Consider the following 25,741-nt stretch of genomic DNA (forward strand, 5'->3'; position numbering starts at 1 on the left):
AATTTACTACCTTGTCCTGAATGTCGAGCGACTGAACCTTCTTAACCAACCTCCCACGTGGCCTTACTAAAGTCCATTTAGACAACATCAACTGCCTTGCCTTCATTCACTTTCCTGGCAGCTTGTGTGATCTACAGCTGCACTCAAACTGCAGTTCTTTACGAAGATGGTTCCCGCTCCCAGAGCTCACTGACTGGCTGTTTTTTGATAGCCCAAGCATTCGGTCTAGAAGACGCATGCCTTTGGGGTGAGGCTCTGAGACCCTGTGGATAGGCGGATTCCAGGGCAGTGCCACTGACTGAGACATTGCAGGAGAAACAGGACATCGTGAACAGTGGATCGGCTGTCGGAGGCCTTGGTACTTGGGTGATCTCTCTCTCTCTTTCTCGATGGTGAGGGAGAGTTCACTGCTGAATCTTGAGTCGGAGAACTTGGAATAAAAGTGACACAGCAGACTGTAACATCGTAACAGCAGCTCTTTTTGTTGGTCTCTTCTCTCACTGTGGTGATACCTCTGGGGGGAGGGTCTGTGTGTGTGTGTGTGTGTGTGTGTGTGTGTGTGTGTGTGTGTGTGTGTGAGAGAGACAGACAGACACACGCACACACACTGTGGCATGTTGAACAATAGTTTTAGTGGAATGCTGGACTGCTGATCATGGTCCCATGTTTGGGGCTTTGATATTGCTTGCTTGGTGAGTGACGGGCACTGATCCTTCTGGCTGTGTAAGTGGGGGAGGGCTGATGCTTTGCTGCTGCTTGTATGTGGGAGGGGGCTTTGGGGTTCAAATATTTTTCTGTCATTCATTCTTTCGGGTTCTTGTCTGTTTTTGTGGATGTCTGTGAAGAGCAAGAATTTCAGGTTGTATACGGCATACATTCTCTGATATTAAATAGAAACATTGAACCATCGGCTAAAGTCAGGTTTCTGCTGTCCCATCTTGTTTACAATCTAATTCCAGTTCTTAGAGTGAGACATGTGTCTTTGTTAAAATTCTTTTCCTCTAGTTTTATTTCAATATTGGTCCCAGAAGGTCCCCAAAATCACTGGCATGGCACAGTAGTCCGATGCTGTTGAAGTCAATCCTATGACCATTGCAAATGCAGTGTTCTGACACCACCACTTTTCTCCAGGTAATCCAAATTGATACACCTCTTGTGCTCCTTGATGCAGGTTTCCACTGCATGCATGCATCATCTTATTACTTCTGGCCTCATTAGCACGTGACATGGGTAGCAATCCTGAGATCACAACCCCACAGGTCCTGCCCTTTAAATTAGCACCTAACTCCCTGAACTATATGCCTTTTAATTCTCCCTACCCATGTCATTGGTACCTACATGGACCATGCCCTCTAGCTGTTCACCCTCCCACTTACGAATGGTAAGGACTTGATCTGAGACGTTCCAGACCCAGGCACCTGGGAGGCAACGTATCATCCTGGAATCTCGTTCTTGCCCATAGAACCTGCTTTCTGTTCCCCTAACTGATGAATCTCCTATCATCACAGCATGCCTCATCTATTTTCTTACCCCTCTCTACTGCCCTGCCCCTTCCCTTTTGAGTCACAGAGAAAGGTTCAGTGACAGAAAATTTGGAATGAAATTGAAAAATCACAGACTTTTCATTTTATTGTTAATTGAAAGGTATAATGAAATATGGTACAACAAAAAAATCTTTCATGTTTTGTAAAGTTTTTCAGCGGGCTGGCCAATGAGCTGTGGGCTTCCATTCTGTGTTTATTGTTACTATTTGTAACAGTGTTATAACTTGAAACACTGACAATATAAATACGTTTAAGCTCTAAAGTGTTTCAAAGTAAAGGTTGTGGTATATTTATTATTTAGAAAATATATGGTTCATACTCATTAACAATTACAGGGTATTTCACAGTTATATTAACATTGATTTCAAATTATATTAACAATTTCAAAATTATATAAACATTGCATAAAAGATAATTCCAGCTGCACAGCAACAATGTCTACATGTGTGGGAGCATTTCAGTTACTGTGTGAACATGCATTTTAAAGAGAACAGTGGCCACAATTCAGTTGTGCCCACCATGTCATACTTACCAATTTCTAATTGCGCTTCAAAATAATCTGCTGTATTGTGTATACTGTGTGCATTCAAATACAACACCTTCAGTCCTGTGTTCATCACTCTTTTCTGCATTGCTTCCATGTTACACTTCAACTGACTGCAATTTTGCCCTATCATCTGCCTGTCTTTCCTCACAGTCTCACTACACACTACATCTACTGTCCCATCCTCAGCCCATCACTCCAGTTCCCATCCTCCTGCCAAAGTTGTTTGAACCATCCCCAATGATATATCAATAATATATCAATGCATTATATTAGACTACTGTGATCCAAATGGATACCAAGCAAGGCTTGAGTGACAAAACCAGTTCAGAATCTTGTGATCCGGGCCCCCTGAAGTCAGTGAAAATTTCTGCTTTGTGGAGCTAAAATGAGATATGTGGAGAGGTGAAGAATCACTGATTGCCTTAACTCTTCCTCCTTCCCCCACTTCATAATTTATCTTCTGCTTGCTTGTCCACCACCAACAGCTTTCTGCCTACTATAGACCACAAACTGAGCACCAACATCCAAAACAGAAGAAAAAATGGCCTGAAAGGTTATTGCTCTTTCTCCTTCCAGGGCTGCTGCCAGACCTGCTGAGCACTTTCACAGTTTTGCATTTCTGCTTTATTTCAAAGCTCCAATCCTATTGTTTTTCAACTTGCAGGTGAGACCCAGGAGCTGAAGTCCTTAGGTCACTGATAATGTGTTTCTTTTAAATAATCACCCTTCTGGGTTATCTAAAAGTCAATGAGAATTTAAATCAATTTCCTCAAGTCCTTTTTTAAGAAAGAATAGTTAAATATGATTTCAACATTCTGCAAATATCATAAAACACTTTAAATACATTAATCCACTCTACACAATAAAAACACCTGACGAAGGGTCTTGGCCTAAAACATCGACTGCACCTCTTCCTAGAGATGCTGCCTGGCCTGCTGCGTTCACCAGCAACTTTTATGTGTGTTGCTTGAATTTCCAGCGTCTGCAGAATTCCTGTTGTTTACATTAGAAAAGTATGGAATTTACAACAGCAGCTGGACTCGAGTTCAAATCTTTGGGCTAGTATTACTAAGCAATTCAATCTTTGTTCTTGTGTTTTATGCAGAGTGAACACCTCACCCCACTACTTCTGATTTCAGAAGTATAGATATTTAAGGATACATCAATCCTCAAGCCCAAGAACTTCATTCCCACTGGTTAGCAAGATCACTGTTCTGTGAGAATATACTACATCCAGAAAAAGTCAACCTGTATGGAGGTTTGCATATTGGAAACTGTGTATTCTGTTCTCTACTGTCATCGGAACTTCTATCTTTAATTCCACAGAGGAAAACACCAGGTGATTCCAATAAGATTTCCTTAATACTAATTTGCTAATATTCAGGTATCATTGAAAAGGGTAAAAGATCTCTGCTGCTCCAAATGAGGAGCCAAATACAAAATGTCATGACAATTTGCTCACGATTCACAGCTTGCCTATGGGTGCTCTGTTTCACAAATGGCCTCTGATTCATTGTGGGACGAGTTTTAGGTCCAGAGACTGAAACTCTTGGCCTCTCACACCTTTCCTATTCCGCAATATTTGAACTCTAAGTTTTGCAAATCTTCAATTGTAGCATCTCCAAAGTAGAAGTATCTAACATAGTGCTCAGGAACAAAAAGCAAGGGGCTTTAGAATAAATTCTAGAGTCTTACAGTATAATAGACCGCAAAGGCCAGGAATACATGGGTGGTCTTCACCTCTTTTTCGTACTCTAAATTATCCTCACCTTTGCAATCTCCAATCTAAGATTAAAAACTAGTCCCTCCTCCTCCTCGTCCTCTATATTATTTTTCATTTCATGTAAGCCGCTCCCTCCTATGTATTGCAGTATTATGGTGGACTTCCAGGTGGAAATGTACAAGGAGAGGAGGTGAATATTCCTGCCAAAGAATTAATAAAGTGGGGTTGTAATTCTGTGGGGGGGGGGGCTCCATGAGAGAAGGTATGTATTCAATAAGCTTCTGTGAACATAATACACCCTAAAAGTCACACCAGTGGTGGCAAATAAAGAGCCACCCCAGCAGCAACATAGCCCGTTCCTCCTGTCCACACCCCATTTTTGGGCTTTGTCTCCGAGAATCACTGGGCACAAAGTTACTCCTTTTTGTGAGATGGAATGAAGTGGTTCAAACCAAGCAAGTGAAGAACTGATATCAAAAATGTGATGCTACCAACTTAACAAAGGGGAGGAAGGAGTTCAACACTTCTGCAAATGCCATAGCTGCTTTCTATTTTCACCAGTTCTGATGAAGCACCCTTGACATAAGCATTAGCTTAGTTTCTCTTCCCACGTATGCTGCCCAACTTGCTAAGCGTTTCCACCATTTTTCTACTCTTGTTTTGGGTGAGAAAGGTAGGTAGGTAATGCCCATGAAAGGCATGAGTGAACTTGATGGGTTTTTACAGCAATCCAAGTGTTTCTCTGTTGCTAGCTTTAATCTCAGATTTTTTTCATTGATTTAAATGTTTAATTTGTATGCTCATTGGTTTCTTAGAGAGCCTTGACTTACATTCATAGAACTGACTGAGCCATCTCATAGTTTCACTGTGATTTATTAATATTTTTTATTTTATTTAGAGATACAGCCCCTACAAGCCTACATCACCTAAACACAGCCATGTGGCCGACTTACCTGCACATCTTCGGACTGAGGGAGGGAACCAGAGCACCTGAAGGAAACCGTGTGGTCATAGGGAGAACGTAGAAACTCCTTACAGACAGCGATGGAATTGTACCTGGGTTACCAGTGCTATGACGGCATTACGCTAACCACTACTCTACTGTGGCACCTCTTTATTATATTTGTTACTGATTTCATTTTCCATTTGGATTGATATAATTCTTTTGCTTATTTTACACTTAGCTTCTTGCTTTATAATATCGTCAAAGATCTTGCTGATGTATGGCAAATAAAAGAATGGCAATAAATCCAGTGCTGTAGGCAAACAAAGCTTACCGAAGACTGTCAGTACTGAATATATTGTCATCAGCATATTCTCCATGTAGGTGCATCGAAGCAGACTTAATGAACAACATAGTAACTCAATATTAGCTTCCAGTCAACTGTAGCAAGCCAAATTTGAATACAGGAAAGGAGATAATCAAAGTTAGATTCATCCACAATGCGTATTTGAATTCTGTACTCTTCTGGATATCCACTCTAGTTTCATAAGCACGTTATTTGATTTTCAATAATATAACTTAATCCTTAAAACATAGCAACTATAGTGGATTTGGTATTAACTGTGGAAAAATACTAGTGCACGATTAGTTAACTGTTAGAAATTGTTCTTTGCATCTTGTAAGAGAAAATAACTACATGGAAATATATTTTAGATCTGCAAATAATATTTATAAACCTCTCTGAAGTCTCTTTCTTTTTATTTAACTAGTTTTGAATTTCTCTCATTGTACAAACCTAAATCATTCATTGTTTTTGCACTGGAAGCAAGATTGCGGGCCCATATAGTTTTACCGGATATCATTAGCTATATAACAACGACAGGCCCAAACACTTAACAACAGGCTCGTCAAGAAGTGCTTAAGTACTATACGATTACAGAATTACAAGCCTAAGCAGATGCCCAAGGGTCATGAGTTTAATGACAAACAGTCTGCAGTGGTCAGCAGTGGAAAGAGTGAGCAGTTTCAAGTTGTTGGTGTTAACATTTCTGAGAATTTATCTGGGCCCAACATATTGATGCACTTACAAAGAAGGCACGACAGCATCTATATTTCATTAGGAGTTTGAGGAGACCTGGTACGTTGCCAAAGACTCTTGCAAATTTCTATAGATATACCGTGGGGACTATTCTACCTGGATGTGTCACCATCTGGTATGAAGGGGCCACTGCACAGGATTGGGGAGAGCTGCGGAAAGTTGCCAACCCAGCCAGCTCCGTCATGGGCACCAGCCTCCCCAGCATCGAGGACCCCTTCAGAAGGAGATGCCTCAAAAATATGGCATCCCATGAAGGGACCCCATCACCCAGAACATGCCCTGTTCTCATTCCTATCATCAAGAAAATGGTACAGGAGCCTGAAGACACATACTCAATGTTTTAGGAACAGCTTCTTCCTCTCTATTATCAGATTTCTGAATGGACAATAAACCGATGTACACTGCTTCACTTTTCTCTTTTTTGCTCTTTTGCACTACTTAATTATACATGCATATCATTTTCTTACTGTAATTCATAGTTTTTTTATGTATTGCATTGTTCTGCTGCCTAAAAACAACACATTTCATGACACATGCCCATGCTATTAAACCTGATTCTCTAAGTCTGATTGTATTAATTGTTCAAGAAGAGTAAGAATAAAACTCTGGGGAACTAGTTGACCTCTGAAGGACTTGTATTTTAATTTGAAATCTCCCAGTTACGGGGTTTATCTAGAATTTACGCTTGCAGACCTGCAGCAAGAAACATTAATCAGATTTCCTCCTCCTCCCCAACCAGTGCTTAATGACAGTTTGTCCCTGATAAAATCTGCAGCGGGGAATTGGATTGAAGTGTGGGGCCAAAAAAAAAGAGAAACAACTGAGATGACAGAAGAGGCAGTTAAGTCTCAGTTAAGGCAGTTGGAGATCTGTGTCTGATCACTGAAGATCTGCACTCCAGAATGACCTTTCCTGTATGGTTATAACACAGGCATCTAATCATATGTGGAACATTTGCCAGGCCACTTAATAACTGGGACAAGCCTAATTAGTCAGTTCTCAGTGTAGCCCCCGGTAAGCCTCAGGCTCGCTCAACTCGCTGTCGTCTAGGGGGAGCAGCCTCCGGTCCCGCCAAACTGGGTAATCAAGTTTGTGTGGATGCTGTGTGATGTACCCCCACCCCGCCAAATAACAGACAATACACCACATGCAATTAAATGATTACACTTTATAGATATCACTGGAACTATGTAATTAATAGAGATAAAATATAAAAGGAAAGTAAAAGGCGCCAATCTTATCAAAGTTCAACCACGTCATGCACAACCATTGGAGCTCAATGAAAGGAGTCTTCTTTCCACCATTCAATCTCCTCCGACCCCCTCAACCCGCCGCCTGGGACCAACCACGGTGGTCGACCAGAGCGCGTCCAGCACGTCCTTCCTCTTCGGTTCTCCTCCCCAAAACCCTGGGCCTCGGACTCTCACTCGGGGTCCGTTCCGTCGCCCAGCTTACAGCATTGCGTCTCCTCTCTCTGCCCCAAAGCCCGCAAAAACAATAGCTTACAGACACACGAGAAAGAATAACATCTATCCCAATTGGTTAGCAAATGAATACAATTCTCTTATCAGTAATATAACCCAAACAAGCTGCTAGAGAGAGAACCACTGTCTCAGCAGTTAACATCGCAAAGAAGCCATTTTATTACTCCTAGAAGTAACATAAAAGAAGAAACCCCTTACATCGGTCATTAGCAAAGTGATGGAAACCACAGTAGCCTCATAGGTATATCACTACCTCCTCATTCTCTTCGAAGTTCCTCTGTCCTGACTTGTAACTATGTCTGGTCCTACATCATCATTGGCTCTTAATTCAGGAATACTCTCCTCCACAGCACCAGAGGGCACGGGTACATTCACCATCAGAACAGGGATATGCCCAGTTGCCACTTTCTTGAGGGCCAGGCAGTAATGCTGGCCTTGCCAATAACATCCAGATCTTGAAAATCTATGTAGGAGGGATGGGTTCGATTGGCCTGAGAGTAGGTTGGAAGGTTGGCACAGTATCGTGAGCTGAAGGGTCTGTACTGTGCGATACTATTTTGTATCCTATGTGAAGCACATTTGAAGTACAGTACAATGCTGCTGATCACTGGGGCTGGGGGTGGGGGGGGTCAGAGGAGCACTGCATGCTGAACATCACTGTAATGTCACTGGGGGTGGGGGGGTCAGAGGAGCACTGCATGCTGAACATCACTGTAATGTCACTGGGGGTGGGGGGTCAGAGGAGCACTGCATGCTGAACATCACTGTAATGTCACTGGGGGTGGGGGGGGGTCAGAGGAGCACTGCATGCTGAACATCACTGTAATGTCACGGGGTGGGGGGGTCAGAGGAGCACTGCATGCTGAACATCACTGTAATGTCACTGGGGGTGGGGGGTCAGAGGAGCACTGCATGCTGAACATCACTGTAATGTCACTGGGAGTGGGGGGGGGTCAGAGGAGCACTGCATGCTGAACATCACTGTAATGTCACTGGGGGTGGGGGGTCAGAGGAGCACTGCATGCTGAACATCACTGTAATGTCACTGGGGGTGGGGGTGGGGGGTCAGAGGAGCACTGCATGCTGAACATCACTGTAATGTCATTGGGGGGGGTCAGAGGAGCACTGCATGCTGAATATCACTGTAATGTCACTGGGGGTGGGGAGGGGTCAGAGGAGCACTGCATGCTGAACATCACTGTAATGTCACTGGGGGTGGGGGTGGGGGGTCAGAGGAGCACTGCATGCTGAACATCACTGTAATGTCATGGGGTGGGGGGGTCAGAGGAGCACTGCATGCTGAACATCACTGTAATGTCACTGGGGGTGGGGGGGTCAGAGGAGCACTGCATGCTGAACATCACTGTAATGTCACTGGGGGTGGGGGGGTCAGAGGAGCACTGCATGCTGAATATCACTGTAATGTCACTGGGGGTGGGGGTGGGGGGGTCAGAGGAGCACTGCATGCTGAACATCACTGTAATGTCACTGGGGGTGGGGGTGGGGGGGTCAGAGGAGCACTGCATGCTGAACATCACTGTAATGTCATGGGGTGGGGGGGTCAGAGGAGCACTGCATGCTGAACATCACTGTAATGTCACTGGGGGTGGGGGGGTCAGAGGAGCACTGCATGCTGAACATCACTGTAATGTCATGGGGTGGGGGGGTCAGAGGAGCACTGCATGCTGAACATCACTGTAATGTCACTGGGGGTGGGGGGGTCAGAGGAGCACTGCATGCTGAACATCACTGTAATGTCACTGGGGGTGGGGGGGGTCAGAGGAGCACTGCATGCTGAACATCACTGTAATGTCACTGGGGGTGGGGGTGGGGGGGTCAGAGGAGCACTGCATGCTGAACATCACTGTAATGTCACTGGGGGTGGGGGGGTCAGGGGGGGTCAGAGGAGCACTGCATGCTGAACATCACTGTAATGTCACTGGGGGTGGGGGGGTCAGAGGAGCACTGCATGCTGAACATCACTGTAAGTCACTGGGGGTGGGGGTGGGGGGGTCAGAGGAGCACTGCATGCTGAATATCACTGTAATGTCACTGGGGGTGGGGGGGTCAGAGGAGCACTGCATGCTGAATATCACTGTAATGTCACTGGGAGTGGGGGGGTCAGAGGAGCACTGCATGCTGAATATCACTGTAAATGTCACTGCATGCTGAAATCACGTAATGTCACTGGGGGGGGGTCAGAGGAGCACTGCATGCTGAACATCACTGTAATGTCACTGGGGGTGGGGGGGTCAGAGGAGCACTGCATGCTGAACATCACTGTAATGTCACTGGGGGTGGGGGGGTCAGAGGAGCACTGCATGCTGAACATCACTGTAATGTCACTGGGGGTGGGGGGGGTCAGAGGAGCACTGCATGCTGAACATCACTGTAATGTCACTGGGGGTGGGGGGGGTCAGAGGAGCACTGCATGCTGAACATCACTGTAATGTCACTGGGGGTGGGGGGGTCAGAGGAGCACTGCATGCTGAACATCACTGTAATGTCACTGGGGTGGGGGGGTCAGAGGAGCACTGCATGCTGAACATCACTGTAATGTCACTGGGGGTGGGGGGGGTCAGAGGAGCACTGCATGCTGAACATCACTGTAATGTCACTGGGGGTGGGGAGGGGTCAGAGGAGCACTGCATGCTGAACATCACTGTAATGTCACTGGGGGTGGTGGGGGGTCAGAGAGCACTGCATGCTGAACATCACTGTAATGTCATGGGGTGGGGGGGTCAGAGGAGCACTGCATGCTGAACATCACTGTAATGTCACTGGGGGTGGGGGGGTCAGAGGAGCACTGCATGCTGAACATCACTGTAATGTCACTGGGGGTGGGGGGGTCAGAGGAGCACTGCATGCTGAACATCACTGTAATGTCACTGGGGGTGGGGGGGGTCAGAGGAGCACTGCATGCTGAACATCACTGTAATGTCACTGGGGGTGGGGGTGGGGGGGTCAGAGGAGCACTGCATGCTGAACATCACTGTAATGTCACTGGGGGTGGGGGGGTCAGAGGAGCACTGCATGCTGAACATCACTGTAATGTCACTGGGGGTGGGGGTGGGGGGGTCAGAGGAGCACTGCATGCTGAATATCACTGTAATGTCACTGGGGGTGGGGGGGTCAGAGGAGCACTGCATGCTGAACATCACTGTAATGTCACTGGGGGTGGGGGGGTCAGAGGAGCACTGCATGCTGAACATCACTGTAATGTCACTGGGGGTGGGGGGGTCAGAGGAGCACTGCATGCTGAACATCACTGTAATGTCACTGGGGGGGTCAGAGGAGCACTGCATGCTGAACATCACTGTAATGTCACTGGGAGTGGGGGGGTGGCAGAGGAGCACTGCATGCTGAACATCACTGTAATGTCACTGGGGGTGGGGAGGGGTCAGAGGAGCACTGCATGCTGAACATCACTGTAATGTCACTGGGGGTGGGGAGGGGTCAGAGGAGCACTGCATGCTGAACATCACTGTAATGTCACTGGGGGTGGGGGGGGTCAGAGGAGCACTGCATGCTGAACATCACTGTAATGTCACTGGGGGTGGGGGGGGGTCAGAGGAGCACTGCATGCTGAACATCACTGTAATGTCACTGGGGGTGGGGGGGTCAGAGGAGCACTGCATGCTGAACATCACTGTAATGTCACTGGGGGTGGGGGGTCAGAGGAGCACTGCATGCTGAACATCACTGTAATGTCACTGGGGGTGGGGGGGTCAGAGGAGCACTGCATGCTGAACATCACTGTAATGTCACTGGGGGTGGGGGTGGGGGGGGTCAGAGGAGCACTGCATGCTGAACATCACTGTAATGTCACTGGGGGTGGGGGTGGGGGTGGGGGGGGGTCAGAGGAGCACTGCATGCTGAACATCACTGTAATGTCACTGGGGGTGGTGGGGGGTCAGAGGAGCACTGCATGCTGAGCATCACTGTAATGTCACTGGGGGTGGGGGGGGGGGTCAGAGGAGCACTGCATGCTGAACATCACTGTAATGTCACTGGGGGTGGGGGGGGGTCAGAGGAGCACTGCATGCTGAACATCACTGTAATGTCACTGGGGTGGGGGGGTCAGAGGAGCACTGCATGCTGAACATCACTGTAATGTCATGTCAGAGGAGCACTGCATGCTGAACATCACTGTAATGTCACTGGGGTGGGGGGGTCAGAGGAGCACTGCATGCTGAACATCACTGTAATGTCACTGGGGTGGGGGGTCAGAGGAGCACTGCATGCTGAACATCACTGTAATGTCACTGGGGTGGGGGGGTCAGAGGAGCACTGCATGCTGAACATCACTGTAATGTCACTGGGGTGGGGGGGTCAGAGGAGCACTGCATGCTGAACATCACTGTAATGTCACTGGGGTGGGGGGGTCAGAGGAGCACTGCATGCTGAACATCACTGTAATGTCACTGGGGTGGGGGGGTCAGAGGAGCACTGCATGCTGAACATCACTGTAATGTCACTGGGGGTGGGGGGGTCAGAGGAGCACTGCATGCTGAACATCACTGTAATGTCACTGGGGGTGGGGGGGTCAGAGGAGCACTGCATGCTGAACATCACTGTAATGTCACTGGGGGTGGGGGGGTCAGAGGAGCACTGCATGCTGAACATCACTGTAATGTCACTGGGGGTGGGGGGGTCAGAGGAGCACTGCATGCTGAACATCACTGTAATGTCACTGGGGGTGGGGGGGGGTCAGAGGAGCACTGCATGCTGAACATCACTGTAATGTCACTGGGGGTGGGGGGGGTCAGAGGAGCACTGCATGCTGAACATCACTGTAATGTCACTGGGGGTGGGGGGGTCAGAGGAGCACTGCATGCTGAACATCACTGTAATGTCACTGGGGGTGGGGGGGTCAGAGGAGCACTGCATGCTGAACATCACTGTAATGTCACTGGGGGTGGGGGGGTCAGAGGAGCACTGCATGCTGAACATCACTGTAATGTCACTGGGGTGGGGGGGTCAGAGGAGCACTGCATGCTGAACATCACTGTAATGTCACTGGGGGGGGGGGTCAGAGGAGCACTGCATGCTGAACATCACTGTAATGTCACTGGGGTGGGGGGGTCAGAGGAGCACTGCATGCTGATCACATCACTGTAATGTCACTGGGGGTGGGGGGGTCAGAGGAGCACTGCATGCTGAACATCACTGTAATGTCACTGGGGGTGGGGGGGTCAGAGGAGCACTGCATGCTGAACATCACTGTAATGTCACTGGGGGTGGGGGGGTCAGAGGAGCACTGCATGCTGAACATCACTGTAATGTCACTGGGGGTGGGGGGGTCAGAGGAGCACTGCATGCTGAACATCACTGTAATGTCACTGGGGGTGGGGGGGTCAGAGGAGCACTGCATGCTGAACATCACTGTAATGTCACTGGGGTGGGGGGGGGGTAGTCAGAGGAGCACTGCATGCTGAACATCACTGTAATGTCACTGGGGTGGGGGGGTCAGAGGAGCACTGCATGCTGAACATCACTGTAATGTCACTGGGGTGGGGGGGTCAGAGGAGCACTGCATGCTGAACATCACTGTAATGTCACTGGGGGTGGGGGGGTCAGAGGAGCACTGCATGCTGAACATCACTGTAATGTCACTGGGGGTGGGGGGGGGGTCAGAGGAGCACTGCATGCTGAACATCACTGTAATGTCACTGGGGGTGGGGGGGTCAGAGGAGCACTGCATGCTGAACATCACTGTAATGTCACTGGGGGTGGGGGGGTCAGAGGAGCACTGCATGCTGAACATCACTGTAATGTCACTGGGGGTGGGGGTGGGGGGGGTCAGAGGAGCACTGCATGCTGAACATCACTGTAATGTCACTGGGGGTGGGGGGGGGGGGTCAGAGGAGCACTGCATGCTGAACATCACTGTAATGTCACTGGGGGTGGGGGGGTCAGAGGAGCACTGCATGCTGAACATCACTGTAATGTCACTGGGGGTGGGGGGGTCAGAGGAGCACTGCATGCTGAACATCACTGTAATGTCACTGGGGGTGGGGGGTCAGAGGAGCACTGCATGCTGAACATCACTGTAATGTCACTGGGGGTGGGGGGGGTCAGAGGAGCACTGCATGCTGAACATCACTGTAATGTCACTGGGGGTGGGGGGTCAGAGGAGCACTGCATGCTGAACATCACTGTAATGTCACTGGGGTGGGGGGGTCAGAGGAGCACTGCATGCTGAACATCACTGTAATGTCACTGGGGGTGGGGGGGTCAGAGGAGCACTGCATGCTGAACATCACTGTAATGTCACTGGGGGTGGGGGGGTCAGAGGAGCACTGCATGCTGAACATCACTGTAATGTCACTGGGGGTGGGGGGGTCAGAGGAGCACTGCATGCTGAACATCACTGTAATGTCACTGTCACTGGGGTGGGGGGGTCAGAGGAGCACTGCATGCTGAACATCACTGTAATGTCACTGGGGTGGGGGGGTCAGAGGAGCACTGCATGCTGAACATCACTGTAATGTCACTGGGGGTGGGGGGGGGTCAGAGGAGCACTGCATGCTGAACATCACTGTAATGTCACTGGGGGTGGGGGGGGGTCAGAGGAGCACTGCATGCTGAACATCACTGTAATGTCACTGGGGGTGGGGGTGGGGGGGTCAGAGGAGCACTGCATGCTGAACATCACTGTAATGTCACTGGGGGTGGGGGTGGGGGGGTCAGAGGAGCACTGCATGCTGAACATCACTGTAATGTCACTGGGGGTGGGGGGGGGGGTCAGAGGAGCACTGCATGCTGAACATCACTGTAATGTCACTGGGGGTGGGGGTGGGGGGTCAGAGGAGCACTGCATGCTGAACATCACTGTAATGTCACTGGGGGTGGGGGGGGGGGTCAGAGGAGCACTGCATGCTGAACATCACTGTAATGTCACTGGGGGTGGGGGTGGGGGGTCAGAGGAGCACTGCATGCTGAACATCACTGTAATGTCACTGGGGGTGGGGGTGGGGGTCAGAGGAGCACTGCATGCTGAACATCACTGTAATGTCACTGGGGGTGGGGGTGTCAGAGGAGCACTGCATGCTGAACATCACTGTAATGTCACTGGGGGTGGGGGTGGGGGGGTCAGAGGAGCACTGCATGCTGAACATCACTGTAATGTCACTGGGGGTGGGGGTGGGGGGGGTCAGAGGAGCACTGCATGCTGAACATCACTGTAATGTCACTGGGGGTGGGGGGGGGGTCAGAGGAGCACTGCATGCTGAACATCACTGTAATGTCACTGGGGTGGGGGTGGGGGGGTCAGAGGAGCACTGCATGCTGAACATCACTGTAATGTCACTGGGGGTGGGGGGGGGGGTCAGAGGAGCACTGCATGCTGAACATCACTGTAATGTCACTGGGGGTGGGGGGGTCAGAGGAGCACTGCATGCTGAACATCACTGTAATGTCACTGGGGGTGGGGAGGGGTCAGAGGAGCACTGCATGCTGAACATCACTGTAATGTCACTGGGAGTGGGGGGGGTCAGAGGAGCACTGCATGCTGAACATCACTGTAATGTCACTGGGGGTGGGGGGGGGGGTCAGAGGAGCACTGCATGCTGAACATCACTGTAATGTCACTGGGGGTGGGGGTGGGGGGGTCAGAGGAGCACTGCATGCTGAACATCACTGTAATGTCACTGGGGGTGGGGGGGTCAGAGGAGCACTGCATGCTGAACATCACTGTAATGTCACTGGGGGTGGGGGTGGGGGGTCAGAGGAGCACTGCATGCTGAACATCACTGTAATGTCACTGGGGGTGGGGTGGGGGGGTCAGAGGAGCACTGCATGCTGAACATCACTGTAATGTCACTGGGGGTGGGGGGTCAGAGGAGCACTGCATGCTGAACATCACTGTAATGTCACTGGGAGTGGGGGGGGGTCAGAGGAGCACTGCATGCTGAACATCACTGTAATGTCACTGGGGGTGGGGGGGGGTCAGAGGAGCACTGCATGCTGAGCATCACTGTAATGTCACTGGGGGTGGGGGTGGGGGGGGTCAGAGGAGCACTGCATGCTGAACATCACTGTAATGTCACTGGGGGGTGGGGGGGTCAGAGGAGCACTGCATGCTGAGCATCACTGTAATGTCACTGGGAGTGGGGGGGGGGGTCAGAGGAGCACTGCATGCTGAACATCACTGTAATGTCACTGGGGGTGGGGAGGGGTCAGAGGAGCACTGCATGCTGAACATCACTGTAATGTCACTGGGGGTGGGGGTGGGGGGTCAGAGGAGCACTGCATGCTGAGCATCACTGTAATGTCACTGGGGGGTGGGGGGGTCAGAGGAGCACTGCATGCTGAACATCACTGTAATGTCACTGGGGGTGGGGGGTCAGAGGAGCACTGCATGCTGAACATCACTGTAATGTCACTGGGGGTGGGGGGGTCAGAGGAGCACTGCATGCTGAACATCACTGTAATGTCACTGGGGGTGGGGGGGTCAGAGGAGCACTGCATGCTGAACATCACTGTAATGTCATTGGGGGTGGGGGTGGGGGGGTCAGAGGAGCACTGCATGCTGAACATCACTGTAATGTCACTGGGGGTGGGGGGGTCAGAGGAGCACTGCATGCTGAACATCACTGTAATGTCACTGGGGGTGGGGGGGGGGGGGTCAGAGGAGCACTGCATGCTGAACATCACTGTAATGTCACTGGGGGTGGGGAGGGGTCAGAGGAGCACTGCATGCTGAACATCACTGTAATGTCACTGGGGGTGGGGGGGGGTCAGAGGAGCACTGCATGCTGAACATCACTGTAATGTCACTGGGGTGTGGGGGGGTCAGAGGAGCACTGCATGCTGAACATCACTGTAATGTCACTGGGGGTGGGGGGGTCAGAGGAGCACTGCATGCTGAACATCACTGTAATGTCACTGGGGGTGGGGGGGGTCAGAGGAGCACTGCATGCTGAACATCACTGTAATGTCACTGGGGGTGGGGGGGGGTCAGAGGAGCACTGCATGCTGAACATCACTGTAATGTCACTGGGGGTGGGGGGGTCAGAGGAGCACTGCATGCTGAACATCACTGTAATGTCACTGGGGGTGGGGGGGGGTCAGAGGAGCACTGCATGCTGAACATCACTGTAATGTCACTGGGGGTGGGGGGGGGGGTCAGAGGAGCACTGCATGCTGAACATCACTGTAATGTCACTGGGGGTGGGGGGGTCAGAGGAGCACTGCATGCTGAACATCACTGTAATGTCACTGGGGGTGGGGGGGGGGGTCAGAGGAGCACTGCATGCTGAACATCACTGTAATGTCACTGGGGTGGGGGGGTGGGGGGGTCAGAGGAGCACTGCATGCTGAACATCACTGTAATGTCACTGGGGTGGGGGGGTCAGAGGAGCACTGCATGCTGAACATCACTGTAATGTCACTGGGGGTGGGGGGGTCAGAGGAGCACTGCATGCTGAACATCACTGTAATGTCACTGGGGGTGGGGGGGGTCAGAGGAGCACTGCATGCTGAACATCACTGTAATGTCACTGGGGGTGGGGGGGTCAGAGGAGCACTGCATGCTGAACATCACTGTAATGTCACTGGGGGTGGGGGTGGGGGGTCAGAGGAGCACTGCATGCTGAACATCACTGTAATGTCACTGGGGGTGGGGGGGTCAGAGGAGCACTGCATGCTGAACATCACTGTAATGTCATTGGGGGGGGGTCAGAGGAGCACTGCATGCTGAACATCACTGTAATGTCACGGGGTGGGGGGGTCAGAGGAGCACTGCATGCTGAACATCACTGTAATGTCACTGGGGGTGGGGGGGTCAGAGGAGCACTGCATGCTGAACATCACTGTAATGTCACTGGGAGTGGGGGGGTCAGAGGAGCACTGCATGCTGAACATCACTGTAATGTCACTGGGGTGGGGGGTCAGAGGAGCACTGCATGCTGAACATCACTGTAATGTCACTGGGGGTGGGGGGGTCAGAGGAGCACTGCATGCTGAGCATCACTGTAATGTCACTGGGGGTGGGGGGGGGGTCAGAGGAGCACTGCATGCTGAACATCACTGTAATGTCACTGGGAGTGGGGGGGTCAGAGGAGCACTGCATGCTGAACATCACTGTAATGTCACTGGGAGTGGGGGGGGTCAGAGGAGCACTGCATGCTGAACATCACTGTAATGTCACTGGGGTGGGGGGTCAGAGGAGCACTGCATGCTGAACATCACTGTAATGTCACTGGGAGTGGGGGGGGTCAGAGGAGCACTGCATGCTGAACATCACTGTAATGTCACTGGGGTGGGGGGGTCAGAGGAGCACTGCATGCTGAACATCACTGTAATGTCACTGGGGTGGGGGGTCAGAGGAGCACTGCATGCTGAACATCACTGTAATGTCACTGGGGGTGGGGGTGGGGGGGGTCAGAGGAGCACTGCATGCTGAACATCACTGTAATGTCACTGGGGTGGGGGGGTCAGAGGAGCACTGCATGCTGAACATCACTGTAATGTCACTGGGGGTGGGGGTGGGGGGGTCAGAGGAGCACTGCATGCTGAACATCACTGTAATGTCACTGGGGTGGGGGGGTCAGAGGAGCACTGCATGCTGAACATCACTGTAATGTCACTGGGGGTGGGGGTGGGGGGGGGTCAGAGGAGCACTGCATGCTGAACATCACTGTAATGTCACTGGGGGTGGGGGGGTCAGAGGAGCACTGCATGCTGAACATCACTGTAATGTCACTGGGGGTGGGGGTGGGGGGTCAGAGGAGCACTGCATGCTGAACATCACTGTAATGTCACTGGGGGTGGGGGTGGGGGGTCAGAGGAGCACTGCATGCTGAACATCACTGTAATGTCACTGGGGTGGGGGGTCAGAGGAGCACTGCATGCTGAACATCACTGTAATGTCACTGGGGGTGGGGGGGGGTCAGAGGAGCACTGCATGCTGAACATCACTGTAATGTCACTGGGGGTGGGGGGGTCAGAGGAGCACTGCATGCTGAACATCACTGTAATGTCACTGGGAGTGGGGGGGGGGGTCAGAGGAGCACTGCATGCTGAGCATCACTGTAATGTCACTGGGAGTGGGGGGGTCAGAGGAGCACTGCATGCTGAACATCACTGTAATGTCACTGGGGTGGGGGGGGTCAGAGGAGCACTGCATGCTGAACATCACTGTAATGTCACTGGGGGTGGGGGTGGGGGGGTCAGAGGAGCACTGCATGCTGAACATCACTGTAATGTCACTGGGGGTGGGGGGGTCAGAGGAGCACTGCATGCTGAACATCACTGTAATGTCACTGGGGTGGGGGGGTCAGAGGAGCACTGCATGCTGAACATCACTGTAATGTCACTGGGGTGGGGGGGGTCAGAGGAGCACTGCATGCTGAACATCACTGTAATGTCACTGGGGGTGGGGCTGGGGGGGTCAGAGGAGCACTGCATGCTGAACATCACTGTAATGTCACTGGGGTGGGGGGGTCAGAGGAGCACTGCATGCTGAACATCACTGTAATGTCACGGGGTGGGGGGGTCAGAGGAGCACTGCATGCTGAACATCACTGTAATGTCACTGGGAGGGGGGGGTCAGAGGAGCACTGCATGCTGAACATCACTGTAATGTCACTGGGGTGGGGGGGTCAGAGGAGCACTGCATGCTGAGCATCACTGTAATGTCACTGGGAGTGGGGGGGGTCAGAGGAGCACTGCATGCTGAGCATCACTGTAATGTCACTGGGAGTGGGGGGGTCAGAGGAGCACTGCATGCTGAACATCACTGTAATGTCACTGGGGGTGGGGGGGTCAGAGGAGCACTGCATGCTGAACATCACTGTAATGTCACTGGGGGTGGGGGTGGGGGGGGGTCAGAGGAGCACTGCATGCTGAACATCACTGTAATGTCACTGGGGTGGGGGGGTCAGAGGAGCACTGCATGCTGAATATCACTGTAATGTCACTGGGGTGGGGGGGTCAGAGGAGCACTGCATGCTGAACATCACTGTAATGTCACTGGGGGTGGGGGTGGGGAGGGGTCAGAGGAGCACTGCATGCTGAACATCACTGTAATGTCACTGGGGTGGGGGGGACAGAGGAGCACTGCATGCTGAATATCACTGTAATGTCACTGGGGTGGGGGGGTCAGAGGAGCACTGCATGCTGAACATCACTGTAATGTCACTGGGGGTGGGGGTGGGGAGGGGTCAGAGGAGCACTGCATGCTGAACATCACTGTAATGTCACTGGGGGTGGGGGTGGGGGGTCAGAGGAGCACTGCATGCTGAACATCACTGTAATGTCACTGGGGTGGGGGGGTCAGAGGAGCACTGCATGCTGAACATCACTGTAATGTCACTGGGGGTGGGGGGGTCAGAGGAGCACTGCATGCTGAACATCACTGTAATGTCACTGGGGGGGGTCAGAGGAGCACTGCATGCTGAACATCACTGTAATGTCATTGGGGCTGGGGGTGGGGGGGTCAGAGGAGCACTGCATGCTGAACATCACTGTAATGTCACTGGGGGTGGGGGTGGGGGGGGTCAGAGGAGCACTGCATGCTGAATATCACTGTAATGTCACTGGGGTGGGGGGGTCAGAGGAGCACTGCATGCTGAACATCACTGTAATGTCACTGGGGGGTGGGGGGGTCAGAGGAGCACTGCATGCTGAACATCACTGTAATGTCACTGGGAGTGGGGGGGGGTCAGAGGAGCACTGCATGCTGAACATCACTGTAATGTCACTGGGGGTGGGGGGGTCAGAGGAGCACTGCATGCTGAACATCACTGTAATGTCACTGGGGGTGGGGGGGGGTCAGAGGAGCACTGCATGCTGAACATCACTGTAATGTCATTGGGGGGGGGGTCAGAGGAGCACTGCATGCTGAACATCACTGTAATGTCACGGGGTGGGGGGGTCAGAGGAGCACTGCATGCTGAACATCACTGTAATGTCACTGGGGGTGGGGGGGGTCAGAGGAGCACTGCATGCTGAACATCACTGTAATGTCACTGGGGGTGGGGGTGGGGAGGGGTCAGAGGAGCACTGCATGCTGAATATCACTGTAATGTCACGGGGTGGGGGGGTCAGAGGAGCACTGCATGCTGAACATCACTGTAATGTCACTGGGGGTGGGGGTGGGGGGTCAGAGGAGCACTGCATGCTGAACATCACTGTAATGTCACTGGGGGTGGGGGGGTCAGAGGAGCACTGCATGCTGAACATCACTGTAATGTCACTGGGGGTGGGGGGGGTCAGAGGAGCACTGCATGCTGAACATCACTGTAATGTCACTGGGAGTGGGGGGGTCAGAGGAGCACTGCATGCTGAACATCACTGTAATGTCACTGGGAGTGGGGGGGGTCAGAGGAGCACTGCATGCTGAACATCACTGTAATGTCACGGGGTGGGGGGGTCAGAGGAGCACTGCATGCTGAACATCACTGTAATGTCACTGGGGGTGGGGGGGTCAGAGGAGCACTGCATGCTGAACATCACTGTAATGTCACTGGGGGTGGGGGGGGTCAGAGGAGCACTGCATGCTGAACATCACTGTAATGTCACTGGGAGTGGGGGGGGTCAGAGGAGCACTGCATGCTGAACATCACTGTAATGTCACTGGGAGTGGGGGGGGTCAGAGGAGCACTGCATGTTGAACATCACTGTAATGTCACTGGGGGTGGGGGTGGGGGGGTCAGAGGAGCACTGCATGCTGAACATCACTGTAATGTCACTGGGGGTGGGGGGGTCAGAGGAGCACTGCATGCTGAACATCACTGTAATGTCACTGGGAGTGGGGGGGTCAGAGGAGCACTGCATGCTGAACATCACTGTAATGTCACTGGGAGTGGGGGGGTCAGAGGAGCACTGCATGCTGAACATCACTGTAATGTCACTGGGAGTGGGGGGGTCAGAGGAGCACTGCATGCTGAACATCACTGTAATGTCACTGGGGGTGGGGAGGGGTCAGAGGAGCACTGCATGCTGAACATCACTGTAATGTCACTGGGAGTGGGGGGGGTCAGAGGAGCACTGCATGCTGAGCATCACTGTAATGTCACTGGGGGTGGGGGGTCAGAGGAGCACTGCATGCTGAGCATCACTGTAATGTCACTGGGGGTGGGGGGGGGTCAGAGGAGCACTGCATGCTGAATATCACTGTAATGTCACTGGGGGTGGGGGTGGGGGGGTCAGAGGAGCACTGCATGCTGAATATCACTGTAATGTCACTGGGAGTGGGGGGGTCAGAGGAGCACTGCATGCTGAACATCACTGTAATGTCACTGGGGGTGGGGGGGTCAGAGGAGCACTGCATGCTGAACATCACTGTAATGTCACTGGGGGTGGGGGGGTCAGAGGAGCACTGCATGCTGAACATCACTGTAATGTCACTGGGGGTGGGGGGGGTCAGAGGAGCACTGCATGCTGAACATCACTGTAATGTCACTGGGAGTGGGGGGGTCAGAGGAGCACTGCATGCTGAACATCACTGTAATGTCACTGGGAGTGGGGGTGGGGGGGGGTCAGAGGAGCACTGCATGCTGAACATCACTGTAATGTCACTGGGGTGGGGGGGTCAGAGGAGCACTGCATTCTGAACATCACTGTAATGTCACTGGGAGTGGGGGGGGGTCAGAGGAGCACTGCATGCTGAGCATCACTGTAATGTTACGGGGTGGGGGGGTCAGAGGAGCACTGCATGCTGAACATCACTGTAATGTCACTGGGAGTGGGGGGGGTCAGAGGAGCACTGCATGCTGAACATCACTGTAATGTCACTGGGGGTGGGGGTGGGGGGGGTCAGAGGAGCACTGCATGCTGAACATCACTGTAATGTCACTGGGGGTGGGGGGGTCAGAGGAGCACTGCATGCTGAACATCACTGTAATGTCACTGGGAGTGGGGGGGTCAGAGGAGCACTGCATGCTGAACATCACTGTAATGTCACTGGGGGTGGGGGTGGGGGGGTCAGAGGAGCACTGCATGCTGAACATCACTGTAATGTCACTGGGAGTGGGGGGGTCAGAGGAGCACTGCATGCTGAACATCACTGTAATGTCACTGGGGGTGGGGGTGGGGGGTCAGAGGAGCACTGCATGCTGAGCATCACTGTAATGTCACTGGGAGTGGGGGGGTCAGAGGAGCACTGCATGCTGAGCATCACTGTAATGTCACTGGGGGTGGGGGGGGTCAGAGGAGCACTGCATGCTGAACATCACTGTAATGTCATTGGGGGTGGGGGGGGGGGGTCAGAGGAGCACTGCATGCTGAATATCACTGTAATGTCACTGGGGGTGGGGGGGTCAGAGGAGCACTGCATGATGAACATCACTGTAATGTCACTGGGGGTGGGGGGGGTCAGAGGAGCACTGCATGTTGAGCATCACTGTAATGTCACTGGGGGTGGGGGGGGGTCAGAGGAGCACTGCATGCTGAACATCACTGTAATGTCACTGGGGGTGGGGGGAGTGGTCAGAGGAGCACTGCATGCTGAACATCACTGTAATGTCACTGGGGGTGGGGGGGGGTCAGAGGAGCACTGCATGCTGAACATCACTGTAATGTCACTGGGAGTGGGGGGGTCAGAGGAGCACTGCATGCTGAACATCACTGTAATGTCATTGGGGGTGGGGGGGGTCAGTGGAGCACTGCATGCTGAACATCACTGTAATGTCATTGGGGGTGGGGGGGGTCAGAGGAGCACTGCATGCTGAACATCACTGTAATGTCACTGGGGGTGGGGGGGGTCAGAGGAGCACTGCATGCTGAACATCACTGTAATGTCACTGGGGGTGGGGGTGGGGGGGGGGTCAGAGGAGCACTGCATGCTGAACATCACTGTAATGTCACTGGGGGTGGGGGGGTCAGAGGAGCACTGCATGCTGAACATCACTGTAATGTCACTGGGGGTGGGGGGGTCAGAGGAGCACTGCATGCTGAACATCACTGTAATGTCACTGGGGGTGGGGGGGTCAGAGGAGCACTGCATGCTGAACATCACTGTAATGTCACTGGGGGTGGGGGTGGGGGGTCAGAGGAGCACTGCATGCTGAACATCACTGTAATGTCACTGGGGGTGGGGGTGGGGGGGTCAGAGGAGCACTGCATGCTGAACATCACTGTAATGTCACTGGGGGTGGGGGGGTCAGAGGAGCACTGCATGCTGAACATCACTGTAATGTCACTGGGGGTGGAGGGGGTCAGAGGAGCACTGCATGCTGAGCATCACTGTAATGTCACTGGGAGTGGGGGGGTCAGAGGAGCACTGCATGCTGAACATCACTGTAATGTCACTGGGGGTGGGGGGGGTCAGAGGAGCACTGCATGCTGAACATCACTGTAATGTCACTGGGGGTGGAGGGGGTCAGAGGAGCACTGCATGCTGAGCATCACTGTAATGTCACTGGGGCTGGGGGGGTCAGAGGAGCACTGCATGCTGAGCATCACTGTAATGTCACTGGGGTGGGGGGGTCAGAGGAGCACTGCATGCTGAACATCACTGTAATGTCACTGGGGGGGGGGGGGTCAGAGGAGCACTGCATGCTGAACATCACTGTAATGTCACTGGGGGTGGGGGTGGGGGGGTCAGAGGAGCACTGCATGCTGAACATCACTGTAATGTCACTGGGGGTGGGGGTGGGGGGGTCAGAGGAGCACTGCATGCTGAACATCACTGTAATGTCACTGGGGTGGGGGGTCAGAGGAGCACTGCATGCTGAACATCACTGTAATGTCATTGGGGGTGGGGGGGGGGTCAGAGGAGCACTGCATGCTGAACATCACTGTAATGTCACTGGGGGTGGGGGGGGTCAGAGGAGCACTGCATGCTGAACATCACTGTAATGTCACTGGGAGTGGGGGGGTCAGAGGAGCACTGCATGCTGAATATCACTGTAATGTCACTGGGGGTGGGGGGGTCAGAGGAGCACTGCATGCTGAACATCACTGTAATGTCACTGGGGGTGGGGGGGTCAGAGGAGCACTGCATGCTGAACATCACTGTAATGTCACTGGGGTGGGGGGGTCAGAGGAGCACTGCATGCTGAACATCACTGTAATGTCACTGGGGTGGGGGGGTCAGAGGAGCACTGCATGCTGAGCATCACTGTAATGTCACTGGGGGTGGGGGTGGGGGGGGTCAGAGGAGCACTGCATGCTGAACAGCACTGTAATGTCACTGGGGGTGGGGGTGGGGGGGTCAGAGGAGCACTGCATGCTGAGCATCACTGTAATGTCACTGGGGGTGGGGGTGGGGGGGTCAGAGGAGCACTGCATGCTGAACAGCACTGTAATGTCACTGGGGGTGGGGGTGGGGGGGGTCAGAGGAGCACTGCATGCTGAACAGCACTGTAATGTCACTGGGGGTGGGGGTGGGGGGGTCAGAGGAGCACTGCATGCTGAGCATCACTGCAATGTGAGTCGAACATCGCGGTCTGCTCACTGAGCGGGGGAAGTACAGACTGGATTTTTTAAAAATGGTTTTTCAATTGCAAGGATGGAAGCAGCTGAGCTTTGTGATCAGGTATGGGACAAGAAACTCTGGTTCTATGCACAAACTGCACTGTAGTACTTCCCTGAAGGATCCAGTTCTTCTCAGCTCTCTTCAGCTGCCAGGTATTATGAAGTCTAGAGTAGCTCTAAATCGTCCAGGATTTTAATAATTTTAAACACACATTATTAAAATACTTCATCAATGCATTTTATTCTGAAAACAGATCATTTGTCAGTTCACCAAACCAAGGAACTACTTGAGGACAGTGAGTTTCTTCACAAATTGCCAGACAACCTTGACGGTTACAACTCTTCCTCTCAAATACTGCTTATGTTTCAAAGGCTTTAACTACACTGAGACACTTAATACAATATCATAAATTATTGTTCGGAGCAGTCCGTCCTGTATGACTTTCTGAAAAAAGGATGGATTTTACAAAGGTATATTTCCTTTCATTCAGATGCATTTCACATTCAGAAATCGGTCCACATGTGAGAGAAATTCCAAGTGACTGCTCTAAGCAGACAAACTTCAATTGTAATGCCGCAGAGCATGGAGAATGGTACATGAAACTATAGGTTTCCAGTCAAGCTAAATATCAGCGGAAAATGTAGTCTAATATCAAATCACTATGTAAAATGATTTGTTTTTACAAAGTCTATCTATCTATACATTACTAAAATTCTCATTCTGTTCATCTGTTTGTCGGTTTGTCTGTTTGTGTCCTCAAATTAGCTCAAATGGTGCATTACAGCGGCACTTTTTTTGACTAAGTGGACTTAAAATGCGCTAACTTACAGAATGCATGCAAAGGTCAGGGTTATATTCGTACAAAATTGCTCACTCGTCAACAGGCCCCGCTTTCCACACCTGATTCCAGTTTTCATGGAAACCGCAACACGACACGATGCCGCAGGCGCACGGCCAGCCTCAGCAGCGCCTCAGA

The 25,741-nt window shown here is 52.1% G+C and overlaps 1 protein-coding gene and 1 long non-coding RNA gene across 3 annotated transcripts in view; one reads left to right on the forward strand and one right to left on the reverse strand.

Annotated features, from left to right (window-relative positions):
• The window catches only part of LOC134345271 (uncharacterized), a 65,420-nt gene extending 59,154 nt beyond the window's left edge, over positions 1–6,266 (forward strand). The window contains exons 4-5 of the long non-coding RNA XR_010017646.1: positions 3,197–3,430; positions 4,713–6,266. This is a non-coding gene — a long non-coding RNA (uncharacterized LOC134345271). The remainder of the gene's footprint in view (positions 1–3,196; positions 3,431–4,712) is intronic.
• The window catches only part of mcf2l2 (MCF.2 cell line derived transforming sequence-like 2), a 338,701-nt gene that overhangs the window by 33,957 nt on the left and 279,003 nt on the right, over positions 1–25,741 (reverse strand). The window lies entirely within an intron of this gene.

Source organism: Mobula hypostoma, chromosome 4 (genome assembly GCF_963921235.1).
Source record: "Mobula hypostoma chromosome 4, sMobHyp1.1, whole genome shotgun sequence".
Classification (NCBI taxonomy): domain Eukaryota; kingdom Metazoa; phylum Chordata; class Chondrichthyes; order Myliobatiformes; family Myliobatidae; genus Mobula; species Mobula hypostoma.